The sequence below is a fragment of the Protopterus annectens genome, chromosome 6.part0 (genome assembly GCF_019279795.1).
Source record: "Protopterus annectens isolate FY-2018-M chromosome 6.part0, PAN1.0, whole genome shotgun sequence".
Classification (NCBI taxonomy): domain Eukaryota; kingdom Metazoa; phylum Chordata; order Ceratodontiformes; family Protopteridae; genus Protopterus; species Protopterus annectens.
Window position 1 is genome coordinate 68957916 of NC_056737.1, and position 19409 is coordinate 68977324.

General features: G+C 37.8%; 1 long non-coding RNA gene across 5 annotated transcripts in view; it reads right to left on the reverse strand.

The window, feature by feature from the left end:
- The window catches only part of LOC122804167, a 923101-nt gene that overhangs the window by 319553 nt on the left and 584139 nt on the right, over window positions 1–19409 (reverse strand). For all 5 annotated transcript variants that reach the window (XR_006365194.1, XR_006365192.1, XR_006365193.1 and 2 more), the window contains one exon: window positions 15784–15898. This is a non-coding gene — a long non-coding RNA (uncharacterized LOC122804167). The remainder of the gene's footprint in view (window positions 1–15783; window positions 15899–19409) is intronic.

Genomic DNA, 19409 nt, shown 5'->3' on the forward strand with positions numbered 1-19409 from the left:
AAGAACTGCTTTCTTTCCAATGCCCTCACAACTCTTAAGCAGGAAAAATCCTACCCGTTTATCATGCCATTTCTTAAACTCGGAATGATAACAGCAGGAAGGGCTAACTTCCCAAACCCAGTCTGCATTTTTATCTGCTTAAAAGGATACCAAGTCTTATCAACATGAATGCATACTGCGTCTGCAGCCTTGTTGATAATACTTTTACTTATTGACAAACATTTGATTATTGGGAAAGTCCGAATGGGCAGCTGCCCATTGTCAGTGGAGGCCAGGAGAATAAAGCTCCAAAGTATTAAAAGAAACATTTTAAAAACAATAATTTTACAATCTTCAAAAATAATACAATAAAAAATGTATAGTTTAAACAATTATATCAAAATAGACAATGTGAAAACATTGGTTAAGAATGGATTCGAATTGTATGAAAATGGTTTAATATTTAGAGAAATTTCAGCAGTTTAGGGAAATTAAAAATTAGTATAATATAAATAGGAAATGCAATATGACATGGGAAAAAAAGCAGGGTAAGGACATATTTAGATAGAAAATCAGGAGAGAAAAACAGACTGAGGTAAGAAAGGGTATAAGGTATGCAGGGACACTTGTTCATATTTAGGGATATAGTTTATGATGGGGTTGAGCAAGAACAGACCCAGATTTTGGTTAGGTAATATTTCCGAATGATCTTAAAGGACAGGAGGACAGAAAGTATTGAAGTGAAGAATAACGGTAAGGAGTTTCAGGCCTTAGTAACATGGTACGACTACAGACCATGCCTAGCAGACTTGATAGGTTTGTGAACAGACAGGAGGTTTTGGTCACTGGATTGTAATGACTGAGTGGGAACATAGTTGTGTAAAATGATATTTAGTGATGGGCTAGCAGATGGATGCTGGACAATTTTATAGGTAGTAAGAGTCTGTGTGTGTGATAATTGATGGGACAGTTCTAACCAATTTAAACTTTTTAGTGCTACAAAGTGGTGGGTTCTGAAAAGGGTATTTGCTGAAAATGTAGCTAGTTTACCATAGCATTGTTCAAGTTTTATTTTTTTGTTTTTCTTGTGATGGCTGGAGATAAGTAAGGATGGGAGTGCTATACAGCAGCGAGAAGAGGAGGTAACTAGTGACAGGTGCAATTTTAGTAACATTGGTGAAAACATTTTTGTCTGTGTAAAGCATCCCTAGCTTTTGGTGATTTTGTAATGCAATTCTGTATATGCAGGTTGACCTTAAGCTCATCATCTACTACCATCCCTAATAATTTGCTAAGAGACGTGACTTCCATAGCTGTATTAGTAAGAGTCATCTGCATATTGTATTAGGGAGGCCTGTTGTGTGGAGAGTGTTGGTGAAAATGTTAAAGAGGAGGGGATCAAGGATGGAGCTTTATGGAACACTGGTGGTGACTGAAATATGGAGAGAGGGTGAAGTGACATTTTACGGATTAAAATTTATTGGGCAATTAGCCTTTGAACTATAGAAGAGTGAGCTGAGATAAACTTTGTGAGGATATATGAGGTAGAAGTTTGCTGTGGCAAACTGTGTCAAAGGATTTAGACAAGCCTAGAAATAAGGAGGAGATTAATTTGCTGTTATCTGCACCTTTACTGACAGTATCAATAAATGTTAGAAGTGCAATGTTGCACTATGGGAGGGATAGAGGCAGTGTTGTGTGAGGGACATGAATTATTCCTGCAGGAGATAGTATAGCAATTGTTTTTGAATATATTTTTCAAATATTTTGGAGAGGAGAGATAAGATGGCAGGTCTAAAGTTAGTGATAGCTGCTAAATTTCCTCCTTTGTGTAGAGGAATGTGTGATTTTTTTCCAGAGAGACGAAATATGGGATTACTGGACTGACCTATTTATAAGGATTGATACAGGATAGGCAATGCTACTGATTGCTATTTTATGTGTTCACTTAGAAGGTCATCAGCTGAAGAAGAGCACAGTTTAAGTTTAGGAGTAGTTTTACACAGGATGTGGGCACAGGTTTGAAGGTGAAAGTGGATGTGGTGATACGTGACTGCTGGGCTGTTTAGGATTTGATGTGGAGGAATCCTTAATTAGATATTCTATACTATATGAAATAAGAGTTGAATTCTATTATTGTTTCGAGTAGAGAGTTATTGGGGTTAGGGTGGAATTTTTGGCCGGGTAGTACAATTTCTTTAATGACTGACCAGAAGTTTTTAGGGTTGTGTTTACTATTGTTCTGAAAGTTGTCATAGTATAGCTTTCTGTCATTTATTTGCTTTCTTCTTAAAAATCTACTTCTATTTTAAGTTTGCCCATACTACACAAATGGAAAAGTCCTTGCAGTTCCCTGCTATCAATTACTAAACTGCATTTTATTAATTAAGCAGTTGCAGAGAAATAGAGTGCAGTTTTATCTATTAGCAGTAATAAATAATATATAATGTTCTACATGTATAATGCCACCAGCCATATGGTTTTCAGAAGATACACTTTGATAGGAGTAACTGCTACCCTCTGTAGTACAAAATCTGGCCATATGACCCTTTTTGTATTTAAAACAAGGTGTGTGTACAGCTAATACTTTTTATTTGTTAACATTTAACAATGGTTTATACTGCCTTTTCTCTTCCTCAGGGTGACTGTACAAAGTTCCATGGTTTAACAGTTTTTTCTACTTTTCAGTCCATTTAATGCACCCACTTTATTTTTAAGCAATAGGTAAAGAAGTTAACAATTGAAAAATATAAATGATCCTTATCATTTTATTTTTATCACTGTAACCATCTAGCCTTACAGTACCTCTGTGCTTAATTTTATATAACTGTGTCTCAGGATCTAGCCATGTAGTAACTCTGTGCTTTCCTTTATATAACTGTGTCAAGGGATCTAGCCATATTAGGTATAGGGATTCTTCTGTCGATTGCAGTGACAGTCCAGTCAACTCTGTTACATATCACCAGGCTGGTGTATCGCTCAAAGCTAATGAGGTACTCTGGTATGCCTCCATATCCTCCTCTGTGGTTAGTAGTTTTATCATCAGTCTGTGCTCAGGGACTTCGTCTGGCTGCAGCCACTAGAGTTTGAAGTAGTTGCTCCACAACAGTTATCTCGGCAACACACTCTCATGCTGAGGTGAACAGCTATCATGCAACAGAAACACAAACTTCCAGCACCAGAAGATCACAAGTTTCTCTTTTACTCTGGGAGAGAATCATCTTTATTGGCAGTGACAAGCTGAGTCTTTCGGACTTCAGGTTTAAAACTGTGTGCTAGAAATGCCTGCTGCACTCCACCAATGTAGAAAGTAATGCAGCTGAAATTCTCATCTTTGCAAAGTAAAGCAGTTTATTTCGCACAACAAAAGTCAAAATGCAGATTCTTCCAAACAAAGTCTTGTGGTCTTAAAAAATAAGAGTAGTTTTAACACAGTTCCAAAATACTAGGGAAAAAGCGTCTGGTAGCAAGACTTCCTCTGGAGTTCTAAGCAGAATAAATTCTATCCCTGTCACTATTTGTTCTGTAGACAAGCCTCTCTTCTTATCAATTTAGTCAAGGGTGAATGCGGTTTCTCCTGGGCATTCCATGACCCCTTGTTATACCTTGGAAACTCATTCACCATCACTGCCTGCTCAGCACTTACTCTAGGTAAGTCATACCTTTCTTAAAGGCACAGGCTCTTACACTAGATGCAGAAGAAGGTCTGAAATTCTAGGTGTGGAATCTGACAATGAGGAAGGGGAGGGTAAAAGGAATGTGTTAATGGAAAAGGAGGAGGAAATGCAAGCCAGAGTGAATAAGGAAGGATGTGTATTCATTCAAGTTGTAATACTTTCTGCAAAAGAACACAGTGCAACTGAATGCATCACACCTGAATGTAAAGAGAACACCACCATGTTTTTGCCAGTAATACAAGAGAGAATGTCAAACTCTCTAAAAAGATGAGAGACATATGTAGAAGAGAAGGAGTTCAGATGACTAGGATTCATCCAGTGGTACACATGCTTACTGAATTTTATTTTTTTGCTTAAGGAAATCAAGTTAAAAAATAGCCAGTAAGGACAATAACGGGAACAAAATAAAGAGGATGGTAGGACAATACACACATTCAGGAAAGACCGTTACAGAAGTTTGGAAAGGAAATGAGGTGTGCGTGACAATTCATGGACATAATGGTGGCTAGCATTTAAAGACAGTATTAAAAACAATTCATAAGGGAATAAAAATGAATCTAGTGAAAAGAGGGGGATATGTAGTGGTTAAGGAGTATGCTAATCTGATGAGAAAGTTCAAGTAAATACATAAACTAATGATGTAGCGTGATCTCAGTTATTCTCATTAGGGGGACTATAGAATTATTAATCATGGGATGAGTAAGGCCAATCTATAACTAAATGGCATAGGTTATTTCAAGCAAAAAGGAAAACGGTCTGCTGTTAAAATGGCCCACTAGGGCAGTTAGCTCATTATTTACCGTTTCATTAAAAGATGGTTTCTCCCAGTATAGCAGCATCCTTTCTTTTGGCTACATGCTCCCCATGCGATACTTCAGAGATTAATGGACATAGACCTATAACTTCATACCAGATATGCTGACACTTATCTAGACAATGTCAAAATACTCTTGAAAGACTAAGACCCCTACCCAAGCTCGGCAATTAACTGGGCACTTGCTTTCTTAAAATACTACCTACATGTAAGACAATACACCTTACTAACGGAGCATGCTGCTTTTATGGCTAAATCAACAAAACGGAGCGCAAAGGCATGTAGCTGGGACCTATCTTTTCAAATTTAAAGTACAGCACAGGCTAGGTTGGACCCACCACCATGCTGAAGGCCTGTCTTGGGTACACTACCTGTCTAGCAAGTATGAAACAGGGGTATTTAGCTTGGATCAAATGTAGCACAGTGTGGTAGAAATCAGTATGTTGAAATGAAAAGTGACCCACAACAATGAAAAATTATTATTATATATAACACTGGTGTACAAGAGAACTGTTGTGACGATATTGCTATAAATAAAGGTATCACTTTAAATGGAATGGTTTCTTTGCCTGCACATAGAGACATTTGCTGCATATTTCTATTCAGATTTCTGCCTCATATTTTTGGTATGTTTCTCATAAAATTTCTGTTTTTTGGGCAAACTATTGAGGACTGAAGTCACTAAATAATAACAAATGTTTGAGTTTCAGAGTCCATATCATTCAGAAAATGCATACTAATGCAAAACCTGTCATTCTAACAACTTTAGAAGTTTACAGGAGCAATGTTTAAAAGCTGTCCCTATTGTTGGGTCATTGGTCTCTCACTATTTTTGGCTTTGTCTAGATGTCTTGGACTTACAGGTTGATAGGTATAATTTTGCTGTATTAAGTAGAATGGTGCACTCAGGTTTACACAATTAAGGCAATTACTGCGGACTAAAAGGAGGGATGTGGCAAGCCCATTCACAGAACAGTTTGCTCTTCTTGGAAAGTGATTTTATGCCTGGAGCACTGACTCTGAGAAGGGCATAGCAGAGTAAACACAGATCTGGAAGACAACAAAAGGAAGCTGGAGATCATTCCTGATAACAGAGTGCATTAGACAGAACTAATGACACAGACAGAGAGAGAGAGAGAGAGAGAGACATGCTAAAGGAGACGTATCCCAGCTATAGGACCGCATTGAAAGTATTTGCTATTATCTTATTAATCCATACAGCTTTGTGAAAGAACCTGAAGTTTGTTTTTTATATGATAAAAGTATACTATTTTTCCAAGAACGGTGGTCTCTGCTGCATTTATATATATATATATATATATATATATATATATGGATTCACTTTATAACCTCGAAATGCTGAAATATCGAATTTCAGTATCTCGAGACTATAAAACCGAATCAACAAAACACCGACAAACAAAAACCGCGAAACCACATAACCGAAAAGACTGCACACACTACACTTATCATACAACACAACACCCACATCACAACATAAACAAAAAAACAACACACATACACAACTCACACACACATAAGCAGGGGGCAAGCCCCCAAGCGCCCCCCACCCCCCCTACTTATATATACTAACTCCAAGATCGCACAAACACAACACAAAAGCTCACTCACACATTCACATTCTCCAATCCCTCACACACACTTTAACTCCCACTCAAAACCCTTACAAAACACTCACTTACCTGACATAACACCTACATCCACACACGGCACCGCGCACCACCAAAACACAAACCCGGACATTACGTAGCGTAACTTCATAACCGCAAATTCGACATATTTTCAAGATATATTCAAATTCGCGATTATGAACGTTCACTATTTGTAACATTCGACTTTATAGCTTCGAGATACTGAAATTCGACATTTCAGTATTTCGATGTTATAAAGTGAGCCTATATATATATATATATATATATATATATATATGTGTGTGTGTGTGTGTGTGTGTGTGTGTTTGTGTATCTATAGCTCTTGAAGAAGTTTTCCAAAGGTGAACACAAAAGTAGTTTTTTACAATAAAATGCTGGAAATAAAAATATATCTGGTCAATTTAGACTCTTACTAAGATTTCAGTTCAATAATTTCAATATTCCTTCCATAGCAGAACAAACACATCCTAATGAAAAATCTTTGTCTATTCAGGGCACAGATACTGTGTTTTAGTACCTTGATCCGCGGTGGTGGTGCTGCGGTAGAGCTGTCGCCTCACAGTAAGACGCTGTCCGGTTCGACTCTCAGCTAGAGCGTCTTCTGCATGGAGACATGCGTGAATGGGCGTACCTTCGTTGATGGTTGTGCGTTAGGGCTGGCAACTCAGTACGTAAAAATCAACTGCCAATTATTAGCGGACCGGAGTTCTGCTGTGGCGACCCCTAATCAGGAAAAGCCGAAAGACACAACAACAACAACTATTTAAACTTATTAAATTATGACACTTTAAAACAAAGCCCATCATTACAGAACAAACCCACCCCTTAAGGGAGTATCATGCTGATATTTTGTCACTGTTAGGACCATGCTTCATATTTGCCACTGGGGACTTTACAGAACTGTACCAGCTACATGCAGTCATTAACCTAGCTCGGCAGCAGCACAACAGATTACAGAAGGACATTACAGCACAATGCTCTTTAAGCACAGCTTTCAAGAATACGTGCATCAAAGTTGCACGCTAATTTTATCAGCACTGACAATACATTCTTATGCTTTATAATCTGTTACTGTGTAAACTGTTTAGATTCTGCTGGTATCTCAGAACTTCAAAATACCTACTACTTAAGAGCTAACAACTACATACATTTAAATATGTAAAAATTAGAAATGCCAAGAATTAAATAGTTTATATGTATATGTCTGTGTAGATTCTAATATTTGCTTATTGTTCCATCTTGCTGTATATGGTGATCTTTTGCTCAACTGGATCTCTGGGCATGGATGAAAAGGGTCAGATGACTAGTCTGCTAACCATCAAAAATAAATAAATGTATGTCAGTCCTTTTTGTTTCTTCTCTAATACACTTTACCAAACACGAATGGGCCATGCCAATAGTTTCTGCCTTGATGGACAACAGTACTTGTTTCTTTTCCTGGGGCATCTTCCAGGGTGCCTTTGTCCTTCAGTTCTTTTCCAGGGGCATCTTCCAGAGTGCCTTTGTCCTTCAGTTCTTTTCCAGGGGCATCTTCCAGAGTGCCTTTGTCCTTCAGTTCTTTTCCAGGGGCATCTTCCAGAGTGCCTTTGTCCTTCAGTTATTTTCCAGGGGCATCTTCCAGAGTGCCTTTGTCCTTCAGTTCTTTTCCTGGGGCATCTTCCAGAGTGCCTTTGTCCTTCAGTGGTATCCTCCCTGGAGTTGCTTAAGCAGATACCTTTCTTGTACCAAGGACTCTAACTTCCCTAGCGGGTAGTGGCCATGATACTCCCCCAGAGGCAGCAACTCCCAATTTGCTCTCATGGGACTGATCTGTCTGGCCTCCTCAGTTCCACAACCTATGCATTTTGTCTCCATGATACCCCTTCTAGTAGACAGCATTACATTAACAGTGTGATTTTTTAGGCTCATTAGTCACTATACCGCAAATGTTCCTTACATACTCACACACTCTCACTCTCTCTCTCTCTATATATATATATATATATATATATATATATATATATATATATATATATATATATATATATATATATATATAAACACACACACTATATATATATATATATATATATATATATATATATATATATAATACACACACACACACACACACACACACACACACACATATATATATATATATATATATATATATATATATATATATATATATATGCACACACACACACACACACACACACACATATATATATATATATACACACACACACAAACACACATCATATAAATACACATGGTCTGTGGTATAAGATCGAAAGTTCAAATATCTAAAATGTAAAATATCTAAAGCATTTTTAATGCAGGGGGCAAGCCCACCTGCACACCCCCCTTGCTAATTATAAATACCAACTCTGAGGTCGCACAACAGTGGAGAAGGGACAAATTCCCATGTTTGATATTTTGGCTTTCAGTCTTTTGAACTTTTGATCTTATGGAATAGAACCTACATACACACACACACACACACACACACACATACATACACACACACACATATACATACACACACACACACACACACACACCTTTATGAACTGCTTTTCAAGTATCGACTGGATTCATATTCAAACTGTTCAACTAAAGAATATTTACATGATTACTTAAAGACCATCTCTCTCTATTTCTACTGTCAACTCAATGTGCAATGCGGACTCTTCTTCTATATAAACTGTTGATTAATTCTTTTGTCTTACTGCTGCTATGTTTGTTCTGGGTTGTAGTTAAAAGGGTCCTCAGACCAGCTTCACCTACCCAGTTAACCAGAACTATAGCTAGGTCATTTGACACCACTTCGCCTACCCAGTTAACCAGTACTATAGCTAGGTCATCTGAAACTGCTTCACCTACCCAGTGAACCAGTACTATAGCTAGGTCATATGACGCTGCTTCACCTACCCATTGAACCAGTACTATAGCTAGGTCATATGACACTGCTTCACCTACCCAGTGAGTCAGAACTATAGTTAGGTCATCTGACACTGCTTCACCTACCCAGTGACCCAGAACAACAGCTAGGTCATCTGACACGGCTTCACCTACCCAGTGAACCAGAACTATAGCTAGGTCATATGACACTGCTTTACCTACCCAGTTAACCAGAACTATAGCTAGGTTATCTGACACCCTGAGCAGCTTGCCAATTCATCCTCCCTCGACTTAAAGTTGAAGACTAGTTACTACCGCACACTACAGCAGTAACTGTGAATGCAGTATTTCATTTAAGAACCAGTGATGATATCCTCACAGCTTCATAAATCAATGGTAGCACTTCACTGACAACCCCCCCCCCCAACAGTTTACACTTAGATAACAAATGTGAAATAATATTTTTGTTTTTTCCTCTGTTACCTGAAGAGGGTATATGACTAATGTGTTATCTAGAGATCTCGGGAAGTACGGTTTTATTCTGCAAGTTATTTTGCTAGAATCCCGTTTAGAAAGAAAAAGTGCAGTAATGTTTGAAAGTTTGCTATACTGTGTAAAAGCCTATATGAAAGCTTTAACTGGACTGCAGACTGATTTGTTAAATATTTATAATTTATGCAGATAATTTATGATTCTAGTTATTGTCATTAAGGTCATATAATTCTCGACAATGGGATGGGTAAGGCCAATCTCTTACCAAATGGGATAGATTAATTCGGGCACAAAAAGGGTAACTGGCTAGGCTTAAAATGGCCCACAAGCATAGCTAGCCTAGTAATTACCTACGAAAACAATACTCTGGGACCTTCTCATATGATACTACACCCTCTTATGCTGACTGCTTCCTCAAGGATGCTGATAAGCTGGACCGCCACCACAGTGTGCGTGTCCCCTTACATGATGGAATTTGGTTTGTTATCCTTAATACGTTATTAAAGACCTTTCCATCACTGTCCATTTTTCACCCGGTGAGCTGCGGAATTCCCATTGGTTACAGGGAAATGTTACTTATGTTCCTAAGATCCTGATAAGGGAAGGTTTTCTGACACAATCATGCTCTAGTAGGGTCTTTCTGGCTGAGTCGTATATGCTGCTGCCCAGAGATTTTTGCTGCTTTTTTCCGAATTATCTACCCATGTCTCAGGTCAATGAACTCCATTATCAAAAGAGAGGAAAAGCACAATAAATGGTCACAGATAAAAACAAATAATTCATTTTAGAACAGCAGTTAATAAAAAGACTATTCTACTTCAAATATTGTGCCACAAAAAGCTGACAGGATATTAAAAACTGCAGATTAAAGAAAAAATGTTCCTGCAGAACTTAAGATTTCCTGCATCACTGTAGTAATATGTACGGTGCTGACTAAGAATAGTTTAGATAAAAGCACACTGAAATATAGAAACAAAACCCATTTTTATTCTCTCAAGGTCTCATAAAACAAGTCTTCTTTCTAGAAGGAAAGTAAAAATTCCATTTCATGTAAAGAGTATTGCATTAACTGCAGGGCTTGCTTACACGTCAGCAGTGAAACTTTTTGTTACCATAACAACGTAAGACAACTATCTATTAACACCACAGTATGTTGCTTTTACTTAAATAACTGTTTTTAAGCGCTGTCATTTACCAGAAGAAAGCTCTTGTATTTAAATACCGTTGTAAAAAAAAAAGTTACTGGTTGATAGCACTCAGCAATTCAACCAAAGTGCAAGGAAGCTGTAGGGTAAACCGCTCTTTCACAAATTTTTTGTTACAGAGACTGTTTGCCAAATCTTTGAGAGCTAAAACAAAAATGAAAATGAGTGCGACACTGACCCAATAACATCTATTCACTTTGCCTGAATCTTTTTTATTTTCATCATAAATATTGCTTCATACCTTGAAAACCACTTGAGAAAAACAAAGCCAGATGGCTACATTAGTGACGTTACAGCTAAAAAAAAGCCTTTAAATCTAATCAGTAGTGGCTGGAATCAAACTTGTACTTCATATGGCCTGCTTACATGACTTAGTGAGAGCAAGGACATATCTTCTCAATTTAGCACTGAAAGTGAACAATGGAGTAATACTATAATGGAAAAAGAAACATCAGAAACACAATGGCAAGGAATGGTAAGCACACACCTTCGTCGAATGACATCTCTCCGGTAGTTGTTATACTGAAGGATACCAAGGAGAAACATTCTTATTTAAAGGGGAATATGAGCATTTTCAACCTAGCAACTGTAACCACCTGCCCAAGTGGCAATTGTTTACAACCTCTGTGACATTTTCATAGAAGTTTACTAGGTCCAGGAGTCAGGACCTTCCCTTTACAAAACCAGACTGAGACAGGTCTTCATCAGTTATAGTGCCTGAGTCTGCATAAATTAGTTCTGCTAGGATACGCTCCACAGCATTGTCTGGATCTGTAGAGGGACCACCCTTTTGTCAAAGAGTCACAATGGCTGTTTTGCAGGCATCAGCATCAGGTACACACCCTGTGGAAAGGCTGAGGTTGATCTTTTTAAGAACAGATTCAGATGGTGTATACTTTGGATTGATGGCACTGAAGCCCGAAATGCTCTGTCCCCACAGTAACATTATCTTTAGCCTTTTGTTAGGGAAACTTTACTTATTTATTTATTTCCAGTTTGTTAACCGGGGAAGTCCACTGGGCCTGAAAGCCCGTTTTCAGTGGAGGCAAAAGGTCCATAATAATAATACGTTACACACATAACACTCTGTGTTCTAACAGCATAACACCTTTAACAATTTCCAAAAACATAGTACATTTGGCAGTATACATAAGAAATTAATATTTTTATGCAACTGTATTGTTAGCATAGAAGAGAGAGATAAAAAGAAATTATACATAGATCTTGAATGCAAGAGAAGTAAAACAGAGGAGAAGTGAAGGAGATCCAAAGAATTTAAAGGAGAAGAGATGCCAGGAGGAAGATAAAAAAGAACAGTTAGACTAAGATTCATTTTATGTTTGAGTCTAAAAGTACATCTTATGAAAAAGGCAAAAGATACATTTGTGAGACTAGACATGCATGTAGGCAGTGGGGAGGAGACGATTTAAAGGGAATAAATAGAGAGTTTAAGCAGGGGAGAGAGTTTAAGCAGGGGAGAGAGAGGAGATAAAGAAGTAGAGGGAGGGGAGCTGAGGAGAGAGTTTGAAGAAGAGGGACCGGAGGGGGGGAAATTGGAACTGGGATGTATTAAGATCTAGGTAGGAAGTATACAATTACATTTCCAGTTTTGGGAGAGGTGAGAATGGAGAAGAGATTTGAATTGTTTATAGCTTGTAGTACTTTTAGCCTTTTGTTAGTGATTCTAAGACTTGTCCCAAGGTGGGTTCAGGGGAAACTAAGTTTTTAGGGGATAGCAGGTGCAACAATGTAGGTGGGGTGGGATAAAGTCACCACTAAGTTTGTCTGCTAATATACCGGGAATATGCTTGGGAATACAATGTACGATATCACTAGGGATGAGCTTATGCATTTTTTGAATATTATTCCTTAATTTCTTGGCAAACCTTAACAGCCATGCATTTGTTGTATACTTGTATTACAACACAATCATGCACCTGTTGTATGCCTACACTACAATACCAAATGTGCATTCGTCACATGCCTAAAGTACAATACCAAATGTGCATTCATTTTATGTTGATGGTATCACACCAGCCATGCATTCATCATATGCCTACAGTACAACACCAGCCATGTATTCATCGTATGTCTACAGTACAATACCAGGTATGCATTCGTTGTATGCCTACAGTACAATACCAGGTATGCATTCGTTATATGCCTACAGTACAATACCAACAATGGATTCGCCGTATGCTGATGGTACAATACCAGCCATGAATTTGCATATGCATACAGTACAATACCAACCATGCATTTGTCATATGCTGATGGTAAAACACCCATGCATTTTTCGTATGCTGATGGTATAATACTATCCATACATTTTTTATATGGCTATAGTGCAAAACTAATCATGCAATTGTTGTATGCCTACAGTACAATCCCAACCATGCATTTATTATATGCCTACAGTGCAATAGCAACCATGCATTCATCATATGCTGATGGTACAACACCCGCCATGCATTCATCGTGTGCTGATGATAGAACACCAACCATGCATTTCTTGTATGCCTGCAGTACAATACCAACCAGGCATTAGTGGTATGTTGATGGTATAATACCATCCATGCATTCGTCATGTGTTGATGGTACAACACCAGCTAGGAATTAGTCATATGCTGATGGGATAACACCAACCATGTATTCATCGTCATATGCCTATAGTACAACAGCAGCCATGCATTCATCGTATGCCTAGAGTAAAATACCAGCCACGCATTCATCAAATGCCTACAGTACAGTACCAACTATGCATTCGCTGTATGCTGATGGTACAACACCAGCCATGCATTCGTTGTAAGCTGATGGTACAATACAAACCATGCATTTGTTGTATGCCTACAGTACAATACCAACCATGCATTCATCATATGCCTACAGTACAACAGCAACCATGCATTCTTCATATGCTGATGGTACAACACCCGCCATGCATTTATCGTGTACTGATGGTACAACACCCACCATGCATTTATCGTGTACTGATGGTACAACACCAGCCATGCATTCGCCATATGCTGATGGTACAATACCAGCCATGCATTTGTTGTATGCCTACAGTACAATACCAACTATGAATCTATCGTATGCCTACAGTACAGTACAAAACATGCATTTGTCATATGCCTGCAGTACAATACCAACCATGCATTCGTCGTGTGTTGATGGTACACCAGCCAGGCATTAGTAATATGCTGATGGGATAACACCAACCATGTATTCATCGTCATATGCCTACAGTACATCAGCCATGCATTCATCATATGCCTTGAGTAAAATACCAGCCACGTATTTGTCATATGCCTACAGTACAGTACCAACTATGCATTCGTTGTATGCTGATAGTACAACACCAGACATGCATTTGTTGTAAGCTGATGGTATAATACAAACCATGTATTTGTTGTTTGCCTACAGTACAATACGAACCATGCATTTATCATATGCCTACAGTACAACAGCAACCATGCAATCTTCATATGCTGATGGTACAACACCAGCCATACATTCATCATATGCTGATGGTACAATACCAACCATGCATATACCGTATGCTGATGGTACAACACCAACCATGGATTCATCGTATGCCCACAGTACAATATCAACCAGGAATTCATCATATGCGTAACAGTAGAGTATAGTATACAACACTAGCCATGCATTTGTCGTATGCCTACAGTACAATAACAGTCATGCATTCAGTATATGCTTGGAGTACCATACAACCATGGATTCATCATATGCCTACAGTACAACAACCATGCATTGGATTCGTCATATGCTTACAGTACAATACCAGTCATGCATTAATCATATGCCTATAGTACACCACCAGCCATGCATTCATCATTTTCCTACAATACAATACCAACCAGGCATTAATCATATGCCTATAGTACAACCACCACACATTAATCATATGCCTACAGTACAATACCATCCACGCATTAGTCATATGCCTACAGTACAATACCAGGTATGCATTAATTGTTAGCCTACATTACAATACCAACCAACCATCCATTATTCATATGCCTACAGTACAATAACAACCACACATTAATCATATACCTACAGTACAATACCATCCACACATTTGTTGCATGCCTACAGTACAATACCATGTATGCATTCATTGTTTGCCAACAATACAATACCAACCATGCATTAATCATATGCCTACAGTACAATAACAACCACACCAATGTCTGGATCATTAATGTACTGTTATCAGGTGAAAACATAATAAAAGTGGTAAAAAGAAGAAATAAGTCCCCATTTACTGATGCATTTGACTCTACCATCCATCGTATAAAGCAGAAAGGTACAAGATAATTTCACTCTGGTCATACATTGAATAGCTCTTGCACATAGTTTCTGCTTACACATGCATTACATAACAAACTATGAGTATTCATATGTTACAAACAGTTTCAGCAACCTCATACAGGTTAGTTTTGTCTTCTGGTGTGATTCATAATATTCAGCTTCTAACGCTGGTTCAGCCTTATTCCATTAATTAAAGAACAGCATTAGTTGCGCTTTCATACTTTACAGTTCACCTACAAACTAAAGGTGCCCAAATAGGCTTGTAGATTTACTTCTGTGCCATTTATTATATGCCATTCTTAAAAATGTCTATAAAGTTCTATCAAGTTCAGAACAGCTGATGCATCTCATTTTAGTCACTCTCTGAAAATAATGTCCCCTTGAAAGTATGATGAAAGCCTGTTGCTAAGTACAGTTACTACAGAAACTGCAGGGAAAGGATGGTAGAAACCGTTCCTATCGAGTATATATAAACTGCATCTATGTAATATCTTTGCTTATTTTTCACACTTTTACTGGCCATTATTGCTTTACAGATGCATAGTTTTTGCATTACCTCTCTGCAAAACAGTGTTACTTTTTCTAGCTAAGTTGAGTGTTCTTGTCTGGAATTCTGCTGAACTCCATGAGGTTCTGAGGAGCTAACAGTAGCAAAGGTTTGTGTAATTTTATCATATGAAAACAGACTGATTTTTTTAAGGTGTTACACAACTCACCTCTGGATATTGGTTTATCAGGATCTAGTAGAAGATGTTATTTATGTAAGGAACTGCAATTCCATTAACAATGGCCCATCTCAGTGGAAGCGGTTGGAATCAATGAATTGTATCTCTAAAAAGAAAAATGGGATATATTACTTTAATTTGAGAATTCTTTGGTTTGTACATCAAGAAACAACTTCCCGGAGTGGAATAAAAAAGACTGATTATCAAGAAAGAAAAGAAAATGGTGGTAACAATCTATGATGAACAGCTAGAAAAATATATGAATATGGAAACAGAGCACCTTTCTTAAGAAAATCTAAAATAAAATATGAACTTAAAGCAAATTTAAGTTTGGACAGTAAAAACCTCTTTTGAGCATATTAGAGATGCTAGGATTGTTCAGGTATCACCCTCAATATCACTGAAAGAAAAATGCTCAACAACAAAGTTGTTTCTGACGGGGTAGCTTCAAGTTTGAGAAAGCAGATGACACAAAATGAGAAATCACCATCTTTGGGGAAATGGTCCCCATATAAATGAAAGAGTACAACTGGCATTAAACCAGGTCAGAAAGGATGCTCCTCCTGATTCGGACGACATAAATGGATTCTATTTAAAGAGAATCCAAGGTCATCTTAGCCCCATACAGACTAATTTACATACATGCATTCATACATGTATTTCAAGCATGGGCAATAACACCCTTTTAGCCTGCCAATATACCAAAATCGCTACTCCCATAATAAGTGTTCAGGTTGTTCATAAAAATATCTAAAGTAGTGTTTGCTTTAATGTAATTTAGTATTCAATTCTATGCATAAGTTTCTCTCTCAGAGAGCCAATTAGTACACTTGGGATTCCTATAGAATCTTGTACATAGCTTGCCTGATGATTCTCTGCTGCTTTTTGATAACCCCAAACATTAAAAAGAGGTAGTTTCTCTAAATGCCCTATATACCTAAATAAGGTATCCTCATATATCTACAAGAGACACTGTATAAGTTCAGATATTTTAGTCATTCATGATAACTTAAATTTTCACATCCATAGATGCCCTTCGTATATTTCCACTGCACTCTTTCCAGTTTACCCATGCTTGTTTTCTTATAGGGTTTCCATATTGTTATTCCCTATTCAAGTGTAAGTCTAATCTGACGAACAAACAATGATTTCATCACTTTTGATTTACTAGTGTTTATATATCTTTTTATACAACCTATAGATCTATAACTATCTTTAACCAATTGGTTGATATGATTAGAAAAACACAAAGGTGAATCTACCTATCTATCCAGGTCCTTAAATGAACAGAGAGTTTCAATCACTGAATTCTGTATTAAATACAGACCTTTCGGTTCAAGTCTCCCAAATCTTATATACTTACTTTTTGATGCACATATTCTTCTTCTGTGCCCATTTTGTCAGTTTAGTCAAGATCTTTTGCAGACATGCCTTATCTGTAACACATGAAATCAGTTTACCCAATTTCAAGTCATCTGCATGCAGAATGTAGAACAACCTCAGATGAAAAAGGGTTGAAAGTGTCCAGAACATTTGGCAGAATTAATGCAAGCTAAGGACAAGGACCCAGTGACAAGTATGAACAGTGTTTGGACTCACAGAGGGAATCCCAGTGGAAGTGGGGGCTACATCAGGGTTCAGAACTGAGCCCACTACTGTCCATACTAGTGATGAACTGCATTCACAAACGGGTCAGAGGGGGCAGATCAACAAAGTTGCTGTATGCAGACATTACAGACAGAATGTGAATAAGAACTTCAGCAAAAGACAGGGGAATGAAATGCAAAACTGAAAGTACAAGGATGAAACAGATTACAGATAAGACTGTTATAATATCAACAGATTGGTGAAATCAGAAGAAGATGAGAAGTGAAATAGAAGAGAAAATAAACAGTTTTAAGCACCAAGGACAGGTGGTTGAGAAGAAGGGAATTCTGAATAAGAAGTTAAAAGTTAGAATTCAAGTGGCTGCAGATAACTACCACAGAGTTTCAGAGGTAGAATATAACAGAAAAATGCCAAATAAGCTAAAAAGTTAAGCATACAAAACTCAGATGTGACCAATACTACTGTATGGTACAGAAAGCTGGGCAGTAAAGACAGAGCATCTGAGGAAACTAAAGGTGATGGAGATGAAGTGCCTGAGATAGGTAGTAGGATGCACCCCTGTGGGAGAGACAAAGAAATGAGTATATCAAAGCAGAAGCCAAAGTAGCTCCAATTGCAGAGAACGTCAAAGAGAAGAGATTACAGTGATTTCGGCACATGTGCAGAAAAGCAGAAGACAATCTGGTGAATAAGAGCTGGGACAGGGCAGGAAAAAGGGGGGCTAGCAAAGAAATGGATTGACTGTGTGAGAGAAAACCTGCGATAGTCAAGTGTGACTGCTGAAGAAGGTACGGAAGTAGCAATGAATCAAGAGGGGTGGCAACAGTTAACGGGATACCAAAACCCCATGTAGAAACAGGGAAATAAAAAGAGGTTTGATGATGATGATGATCTGGTCAGTAAAGAAAGTGATCTATGAAGACCAACTAAGGAATTTAAAGCTTTACTCTGTTTACTATCGACTTCTTAGCACTGACCAAATCTGGGTGTATAAGTACATATATGATAAACCTACGTAACGTTAGACACAAAAGTTTAACTCTCATTCTTGGGCTACTTGAAACAACAACCTGCTTACAAGTTACAACTGGACAACTAGATTTACTAGGCCATCATTTAATGTTTGTGCTAGTAGGAGGTAGAGTAAACTAGTGTCTTCACATATACAAGAGCATCTGATAGTCTTGAATGTCTTACAGGAAATAGTTCAACAGTTGTGAAAAGATATATTATGGCCAAGTACAGAAGGGAAATACAGCCGTACTGAAAAGTGGCCATATTCCAATCTGAGAGAAATATTAAAAAAAAAAAAGTGCATGTATGGATACATAATGATATGAGACAGTGGTGAAAAACATATCTGCGAAATTCATACTGGATGAAGAACATGTCTAAGGTTTGACTGCACTGAATAATGTAAGACAAAACTGCAGGTACAGCCTACAGCCTGCTGATTAAGCAGAAAAATTTTTATGCCCAAACTGCTTTTTCCAAATTGCTGTGCTTGGCACTGTTTTAAAGTGCTGGTTATTTTTTTAAATAAAACTGCGAGTGTTCATGTGTGGGGTGACGAAGCCAATGATGCTCATGAATAGTCTCAAGCTCTGAGAATAGCACAGTGCTGTCAGTGTGTAGATGGATAGTCCAAAGTAAAGGAATGCAGGAGAGTATGCAGTCAGCTGCTGCTGTCTGTGTGGGATTAAAGGTCAACACACATCTATATACAATGACAGCAGAATTTAAATCACGTTGCCGTGATTCCTTTACTTATTCAGAAAATCTCAATGCCTAAATTTAGGCATGTAACGTTATAACAAGAGCATTCATAAAAAGGCAAGCCTTTTAATGATATAAAAGGTGGGATAAAAAGGAAACACATTTGGTCAACGTGCACTCTTTTTGAATACATTTTGTTCAAAGTTAAATCAAAAAGAATGCATGGAAGACTGTTATTTCTCAGATATCTCGGTACTGGAGATAGGTAATTTTTCCATTTCCTCCAGTGTTGT